This window comes from Amphimedon queenslandica, unplaced genomic scaffold, assembly GCF_000090795.2.
Source record: "Amphimedon queenslandica unplaced genomic scaffold, v1.1 AMPQUscaffold_13262, whole genome shotgun sequence".
Classification (NCBI taxonomy): domain Eukaryota; kingdom Metazoa; phylum Porifera; class Demospongiae; order Haplosclerida; family Niphatidae; genus Amphimedon; species Amphimedon queenslandica.
The window spans coordinates 76,689-85,539 of NW_003546502.1; the positions used below are offsets into that span (position 1 = coordinate 76,689).

Here is an 8,851-nt window from a genome sequence, read left to right on the forward strand (position 1 = left end):
TGTATACTACTTAGTATCTGGAGGGTCGGAATAGCCCTGGTAGGGTCGGAATAGCCCCAACAACTATGTCAGTGAAAGTACTGTTTTCATGAAACGTTGAAGCTAAATTTTGCTGATTTCAAGAAATTACAAATAGAATAGACAGAATAGAACTCATTGATGAATAAAATGAATGTAATAAAGCAAAAAGGAGTGAGTTATGACTTCGTAAATATTTAATTAGATCATAGTGCAGAAACAGGTCAGAATAGCCCTGAGTTACTCTACCTTTAATTTTATTAGTCAAAATTGTATTTATTTTTCATTGATTTTTGTTTAGATGGTCGACTTCCTTATCCATATGCATAATACCAGTCCAGTTGTAATGGTCTTGGCTGGACCAATCCATGATCTGGTGTCAAGGGAGCATTCTTAAAATTTAACGGAGGGCTAAAATGGGAATTAAAACATCGCAGCAACACCTCATTCATTTAGCTATACATACCAGTCTCATATCATCCAGCTTATCTCCAAAGTTATATAAGGCTGCTATGGCCCTGAGCTCTTACAAGTACTGTGCCCTCTTTCTCTTGAGCAACTGTAGAACTTCGCTCTCAGTACAATAGCTGACAGCTGTGGCTCAAAGTAATTCCTCAGAGAAGTCACCAGTTCAGTTAGGTCTGCATCTGTCACTATAGTTGAAGCAATTAGAGATCAGAGGAGTGTATAGGTGGAAGGACCTATGGCAAACAGAAAAGCTGCCTTCTTGGCATTTCCTGCGACACCATTTGCAATCAAGTAAAAGTCCATTCTTTGAATGTATTGTGACCCATCCTCCACATCACTACGAAATTCACCCAGCTTTCCTATAGTAGCCATCCTCATCGCCAAAATGTCACGTCTTTGGGTTCCTACTATAAGCTATTTCTATAGCTAAGTTACTAACTTTACTACTACCGAAAAGGATGAAAATATTGATCACTTATATACACAAAGAAACCACACAGAAAGTTACATAACATAAAATTATAATAACAATACATCACAGTTTAAAACATCTTTTTACAACAGTATTTAACCGACCAAAATTTTTAAACCCTTTCTTAACAACCAGCTGGATAACATGGGCGAAACAAACATGGTATGTAAACGACATATCAAAAGCATCAAGTGCATCTCTTTGATAGTCATGATTCGAAATTCATCACTTGACTCACTCACTTCATCGTCAGTCTCGATTTCATATCCTGGTATGGTTATAAAAGCTTTCTTTACATTAGATGCACTATCAGTGACAATATGCTTTACTTTTGATGCATCGAAGTCTGCAATAACTTCATACCAAGTTGCAATATTCTGTCCCGTGTGCCTCCCAATCACATGTTAACATGACAGATTCAAGTTTCCAGCTATTAGAGAAGTTATCCCAATCACGGAACACATCAGTCGGTTTGACCACAAGTCAATTATAAGATTTAGTGTTTGTGCTCCTTCCAACTTTCTAGTGACCATTAATCTCACTTCATCATACTTATTCTTGTGGAAAAGTGCTTTCTACTTGGCAGTTGATAGGGAGGATCCAATCTATTAATAAATTTTTTGAAGTGTTTACTTTCCACTAATGTCAAAGGCATAAGATCAGCTGCTATGAAGCTTACTAACTCCTCGGTAAAAGTACCTGCTTTGTGTGCTTTGAATCATCCTTTTTGTCAGTATATATCAAATGACTTAAAGTCTCCTGTTTATCATTAGATCAAATTCATGCTTATGAGCACGTCTCTATATATTTTGCAGAATATAAGTGAATAATGGTACCAACAGAGTATTGTAATTATCTCACCAAATGTTTCCACCAGTTAGTGGTACTCTTAACTGAACCAGCGATCTCCTTAGGACAGTATCTACACTTAACTTTGAAGTCTTCAGTGGGCAAGTCATCTGGTACTTGAAAGTGTTTAAGTACAGCTGGGATACTTAGTAGTAGCCATTTTGAACATGTGCTTACTAAAACTGCACCCGTGGTGACACTTTATTTCACACCTGAAAACTGTTAGTCCTGATTGCTATACTTATAGTACTTATAAATATACTTCAATTTACTTTTAAGTACACAAGTACTGTAAGTACCTAACACAAGTAATTAAGTATAACTTCAAGTACATGCTAAAATACACATGGATACTTAAGTACTAGTACCAATTTACTTCACCCCATGTCTGAATTACGGTACAGTACTAGTTCCAGTACCTTTTAGATTTTACAATTACACTCAGTACTAGTTCCAGTACCCTTTAGTTTTTATAATTACATTGCAGTACTAGTTCCAGTTCCTACTGCCTTATATAATTATAGTACAGGTACTAGTACTCCATTTTTAGTTCCTGACCAAGGCACTGAAACAATACTTGTTTTGATTAAGGCAGAAAAAACACTTAAGGATCAGCCTTTGCTAGAATGATAAATTGCGACATTGCATTTTGTTCATAGGTCATCTCATTGACTGTATTCCAGACACGACTACCCCAATGATTCATCTGATATATATTACATTACTGTAAAGCTTGCTATCATTAGACCAAATATTCTGAGCTTCAGAATTTTTTCTACAATAGTTTTTTTGTCACTCAGTTGGTCCCTTTTGTAAATTGTAGTGGTCCTCATCAAACCATTGGGCCTGCAAAAATGTCACTGCTTGCCATGTATCAACAGGCATATATACATGTGTACATTTGTATATATCATCCCTCTTTCTCTCTCTTATTCAGGCTGTCGCCATCACAATGACTACTGACAATACTTTGAAAGATCATTGCCGTAGCAAAAGAAACATGAAATTACAGTGAAAAAGAGATAAGGTAAATTTCAACAGAAAATATTAAATTTGCTGCATTCTGCAAGCAAAACTTAACCTTAAGTCCGAAACATTACTAGTGTTGGATTAAATAAATTTGTTTCCATAATTGGGTGCAGATTATGTTCAAGTTTTTATGATTATTTTCCTCATAATATTTAGTCCAATAAACATTGGCTAAAATTAATTTTGAGTTTAAAAAAAAACTAGAAAAGTACTGTACTTGTTACTTTGAAAAGTTTACTTCCTTTGACAAGGTATACATTCCAGTCTACTTATTTTTGAAGTAGCAATCAATATTTTGGTTCAGTAATGTCATTTGAGACACCACACCCATTGTATCTTCTCAATTCCAAAATACCCAGACTAACAAATCATTTCCACCTTATAACTATAGGTTTCTCTCAAGCAACCTAACAGCATCCTTCTCTATCTTGGATTACGAGCTGTCTTTTTCATAAAGTCTACGTTGCTCCAGGAATGAAGTCTTACACACTGCTAATGTCAGAAGATTTAGCGATGTTAACTGCAGTGATGAAAACAGAGATCCCATACTCTTACAAAAGTTATCGTTTTAATTGTGTCAGTGTCAGTGCTAGACTTTTTATTTTTGAGCATGAAAATCATGCCAGTTGTTCCAGTATGACATTGAAGGGTTTTGAAACTGCAATTCCAAGTAACTTCAAAATGGGAAAATTGGATGTATGTAATTTCTGCTATACTTTCTTACCTTAATTATATGATAATGATAATTTGTTATATGAAGAAGAATTTAAAGATCACCTGACTTTCCGCGATCATTGTAACCTAACACCATGCCCAAACAGAGTCACCTTTCTTTGTGCCTGATGAGTTCTTTGGCACTGGCCACCAGTTCTCTGAGAATGTTTGGACATGAAGACTTGCCAATTCACTGAACACATTTTATTTCACAAAGGATTTCAATTACACTGCTGAGAGAGCGCTATCATTCAATTATCACTAGAGTAGATAAAGCAGGCTGAATTCATCATATTTCACAATTAATTTTTTAGAGGCACCCCTGATGTCATAAAAGAAGTGAATCGATTGATCAAAACTGACAGTCAAGAAGAGCTTGATTTTTGTCAGAAAATGATTCTATTGAAGCAAAATTACAGCGGAAAGGCAATTGATTCATTCAGACAAATTAAGGGAGCTTATAGCTGGAATGTATTTGTTGATACAATTTCAAATTGTGAAAAATTTCCTCAATAATTTAGCTGTAAGTGCTTCGTACAATTCTCGAGGCCTATATGTCACTAGTTCTTGTGGAGCTCTAGATATCATTTTAAAACTGCCTCTAATCAATGAAGAAAATGATGATGGCAGTACTGCTCATATTTTTGGAGCAGATTTTGGAAACTTTACTTTGACTGCCTCGTTGTTAGAACCTTTCTTTTGGAAGATACCAGGGAACTTCAGGAAGAAATTGAAGAGAAAGGAATTCAAGCAGAGAACGGAATTCAAGCAGAGAAAGGAATTCAAGCAGAGGAAGGAATTCAAGCAGAGAAAGAAATTCAAGCAGAGGAAGGAATTCAAGCAAAGAAAAAAATTGAAGAAGAGGAAGAAATTGAAGAGGAAGAAATTGAAGAGGAAGAAATTGAAGAAGAGGATGAAATTCAAGCAGAGGGAGAAAAGGAAGAAATGTCAAGAAAAGGAAGAAATTCAAGAAGAGGTGGAAAAGAGGAAGGAAGTGAAGATTTTGTTCATGAGAAGGATGACGAAGAGGAAGATGAAGAGGATCATGAAGAGGAAAAGAAGAGCAAAAGGAGGAGAGTTAATCAGAAAGATATATAATACTTTAGACACACAACACTACTTAGTAATTGTAACGGTTCAAAAATTATTGCTTAATATTATATTAATAATAATGCAATAAATGCTTCCTTCTAGTTGCACTGCATCAGACTTTCACCTGTGCATGAAAGAATGTTTCATTAAAGGCTATACAAAAGACAAGTACTTCACCTCGCACATCACAACATTGAACAAGCTTGAGCCTGGAGGAGGAGCCAGAGGAGGGTTGCAATGGGCGGGGCAATTTTGTAGCCTAGCTAACAACGTAACAACACTACACATATCGATCCATATCAAATGCTGCAGTCTTTCTTGATGATAAATTCGTTGTACTAAGAGAGACAGAAAGAGATGATTAATTATACATAGTGTTTAAACACTTACTTGTTCTAATAGGACATTGTCATGCTCTCTTCATCATCTGTAAAGTACTGGTGACATTCTCCTACACAATGACTGATACATCAAATTACTGACCAAAAAGACTGACATCCCATTCTTTTTCCCTCTCTCCCCTTTAATGTACATACATGTACATGGACTGTAGTGTGCATTGTGTCCTGATACACAATGTAGCTATATGGTATGTACATTGCTTTGCTTGCTCAGGCTCGCCCCCTTAATATTATATTTGTCTAGTAAAAAATAATAAGTGTTCATGCATACATTAATGTACATGCATAATATGCAGACATTTTACACTTGCTTACTGACACCAAGCCTGTGTTAGCATCAGGAGGAGAGAAATACAAGAAGAGGGATGACAGGAGACACAGATCAATGGACACAAAATTGAGAACATACCTATTGGCAATAAATACATGTATTGGGAAGCTGCGTGTTATTAACCTCATATCATTACAACATGCCAGCTTTAAGGGGCGAGCAAAGTGATTAACATTTCAATTAGCAATATACAATGTCTATATAGACAAATATATAGTGGCTATTAAATGTTGAATGTTGATGTCAATACACTAATGCAGAATTTGCATTAAAAGAATTTCATAGCTTGTTCTAGCTTTAGTTAAGAATCTCTGCAGTTATATAGAAGATAGTTGGTCTCAGAAGGAGACTCCAGTTGTTGTTTCTGGACACGATAAGACCTATCTATGGCACTTCTATTGGACCTTATTGCTCCTTCTCTCCCATGCATGCTTGTTACGAAGAAGTGTACAGGTTTATGAGCACCTTCTTGTGAAATACTCATGTTTTAAGGTTCAGCTTTTCTTGTTTCTTGAATACTCTTCAACTCTTCTCTTCCAAGTAGTAAGTTGCTTTACTCATACTCATTGTCTTTGCACGTAGTACCGTAATCATCAAAATTATCATTTTAAAAGATTATTATTCTTATAAACGCATAAATAGGTGTGATGTACATGTACAAATAAACAAACATTCTCAACTCAATTATGTGGCGCTCATTGTTGCTTGCCCCAGTCAGTTATTTAAACTGTTTGCATAAGTATAGCATAATAAATGAAAAACAGCAATAATTCATAGTGGGCTGGTAATGACAAATATGGAATCTAATGGACCTTATGCACCGAACTGATTCTAATTTATGCGCACCCAAAGTGGTGGTAAAATGGCGGATTTTTGGAGGGAAAGACAGGCTAAACAATCTTCTCTTTTATCCATCCAGTGGGAGCCACTTTGAACTGTCCTTTTGTTTCAATATACTCTATTTATCTCTTTTGTAAGCTCGTTGGTTGCTGTTTTGGCTTTTATAGCCGTTGTCATAGGAATATTCTCAACCATTGGCCATTCCCGTTTTTCTAAATTTTGCTTTAAGGAGCCAGGGCGCTTGCCCCTCCATTGCTAGGAAGATAGAAGTGCATTCAGCTGAGTCGTATGACAAGTGTCTATCACCAGAGTTAGTCTCAGGACAAGGTACGGTGGAATAACACACTCAGTTGTTATTTTGAAGCTGGAGTGTGGATGATTATGACTATTTTTTCACTTCTTAAAACTATGGGACTGGTATTTTTTCACATGTAAGAAGAATTCCAAGGATCACAAGTGTGCTAGAATAGCTCAGCATCATGTAACTAGCTATTAATAGTAACATAAAGTATGAAGTAAAACACTTTCATCGTTACATGATTTTTATGTTTTTATTCATGTTTAAAATTGATGTTAATAACAATAATTATTTTTGTTATTGTCGAGATGGTTTCAAATTATTGTGTATATACTGTTAGTATCATAAAGTATGTGTAAATACATAAATAGTCGTCTATACAAATGCAATGTAGTGACCTAGTGATAACAACAATAATAGTTTTAGCAACAACACCCATTTTGTTTTTTATAATTCAAAATACTAAATAAAACTGTTGGGAGAGGATACAAATGGTGAAGAGGATCCTGAATGTGATGATTCCTTTCTGCAAGTACTGAATAGCGACTGACAGATTTTAATATGGCATGAGGTACTCATACAGTACAATCAGTGAATGTACAGATAAAGAATAAGTTCTTGCATGCCTCAACTATCTAAAAAAAGAGCCAACCTATAGTTTTAAGAAGTGAAAAGATGGTCATAATCATCCACACTCCTGCTGCAAAATAACAACTGAGTGAGTTTTTGCACTGTACCTTGTCCTGATGGACTGAGACTAACTCTGATGATAGACACTAGTCATAGGACTCAGCTGAATGCACTTCTATCTTCCTAGCAATGGAGGGGCAAGCACCCTGGCTCCTGAAAGCAAAATTTAGAAAAAAGGGAATGGCCAATGGTTGAGAATATTCCTATGACAAAATGCTATAAAAGCCAAAACAGCAACCAACGAGCTTACATAAGAGATAAATAGAGTATACTGAAACAAAAGGACAACTCAAAGTGGCTCCCACAGATAGAATGGATGGATAAAAGAGAAGATTGTTTAGCCTGTCTTTCCCTCCAAAAATCCTCCATTTTACGACCACTTTGAGGGCTCGTTAATTAGAATCATTTCGGTGCATAAGGTGCATTGCAAAGGCCTAAAAGTTATCACGAACGAAATACAGGCAACAACATTAAAAGTTGAAAACAAAAAGTTATGACTTACTATAGAATGAAAGACAGTCCTCAAAGCAGCCTCCTCCTGGATGCTTCACAACACACCAGTGAGTTACACAGACTCTATAGCTGGAACAGTGGCTTGGACTGGACTCCCAATGATGGTCCTCCAAGCAACCTCATATCTTGACTTTATGCCTCACTACACAAAAGTGAGTCTACAGCTGGAACAGTGGCTTGGACTGCACCTTCAATGACGGTCCTAAAAGCAGCCTCCATTCTGGATGCTTCACTACACACCGGTGAGTTATAGAGTGTTGAAGGAACAGTGGCTTGGACTCAACACCAATGGACTGGATCCTAGGGCCTGATTACTCTCACTGCTTCATTTGCGCATGCGCAGGCTAATGAAGGTTGCGGATGAGCAGTAGCTCAGAAATTGCGCATGCGCAATTGTCCATAACAGTATCACTGACTCTCCTGTCAATTTTAATAACACCCCTGGTCCCCATTAGGTCAAGGAGCAGCAGCTGCATCTTTCCTCCTGTATTTTGTTAAGCAGTAAGTTTAAAAGATACGTAGCTTTGTGGTTAATTATCTAATGATAGAACAAGTCACGGAGTCAGCTTTTGTAGACTGAACCTTAGCGCTGTTATCAGTGAATTCATGCGCGATTGCCTATCTACACCTCTGGTCCTCTAAGGTCAAGGCAGCAGCTTTCCTCCAGTATTTTGCTAAGCAGTAAGTTTAAAAGATATGTAGCTTTGTGGTTAATTATCTAATGATAGAACAAGTCACGGAGTCGTCTTTTGTAGCTACTCACTCATCGCCGTAATCAGGGAATTCATTTTCTGTGGTATGTTACTCCTTGAGTCATTTATGCCCTTCATACACAAGGCAACTTTTTGCTAGCAACATTTGTGATTATTTTAACCTAAACAATATGTTGCCAAAACATGAGGATGTTGTATTCTTGGCAACATGTTGCGTGGTGGCTCACAACAAGTTGCCGCATCTTTTTTTACTTATTTGGGTGGGTGGCAGTGAAGGATATGGTCGCGATCCATGCAGGGTAGTGTTGGTTTTATTTAACTATAACTCGAATACCTGTTTCTTTTGTTGGCTGGAATCAAGTAAGTTGCTTTTGAGGTGGGCATCCACTATGCAACTTTATTGCCAGTACCTTTGATGTGGTT

General features: G+C 36.7%; 1 long non-coding RNA gene across 1 annotated transcript; it reads left to right on the forward strand.

Moving 5' to 3' along the window:
* Positions 1-8,139: 8,139 nt before the first annotated feature.
* On the forward strand, positions 8,140-8,518 carry LOC109583959 (uncharacterized). Its single transcript, XR_002185790.1, has 3 exons — positions 8,140-8,216; positions 8,264-8,396; positions 8,444-8,518. It is a non-coding gene; the product is annotated as an uncharacterized LOC109583959 (long non-coding RNA).
* Positions 8,519-8,851: the final 333 nt, after the last annotated feature.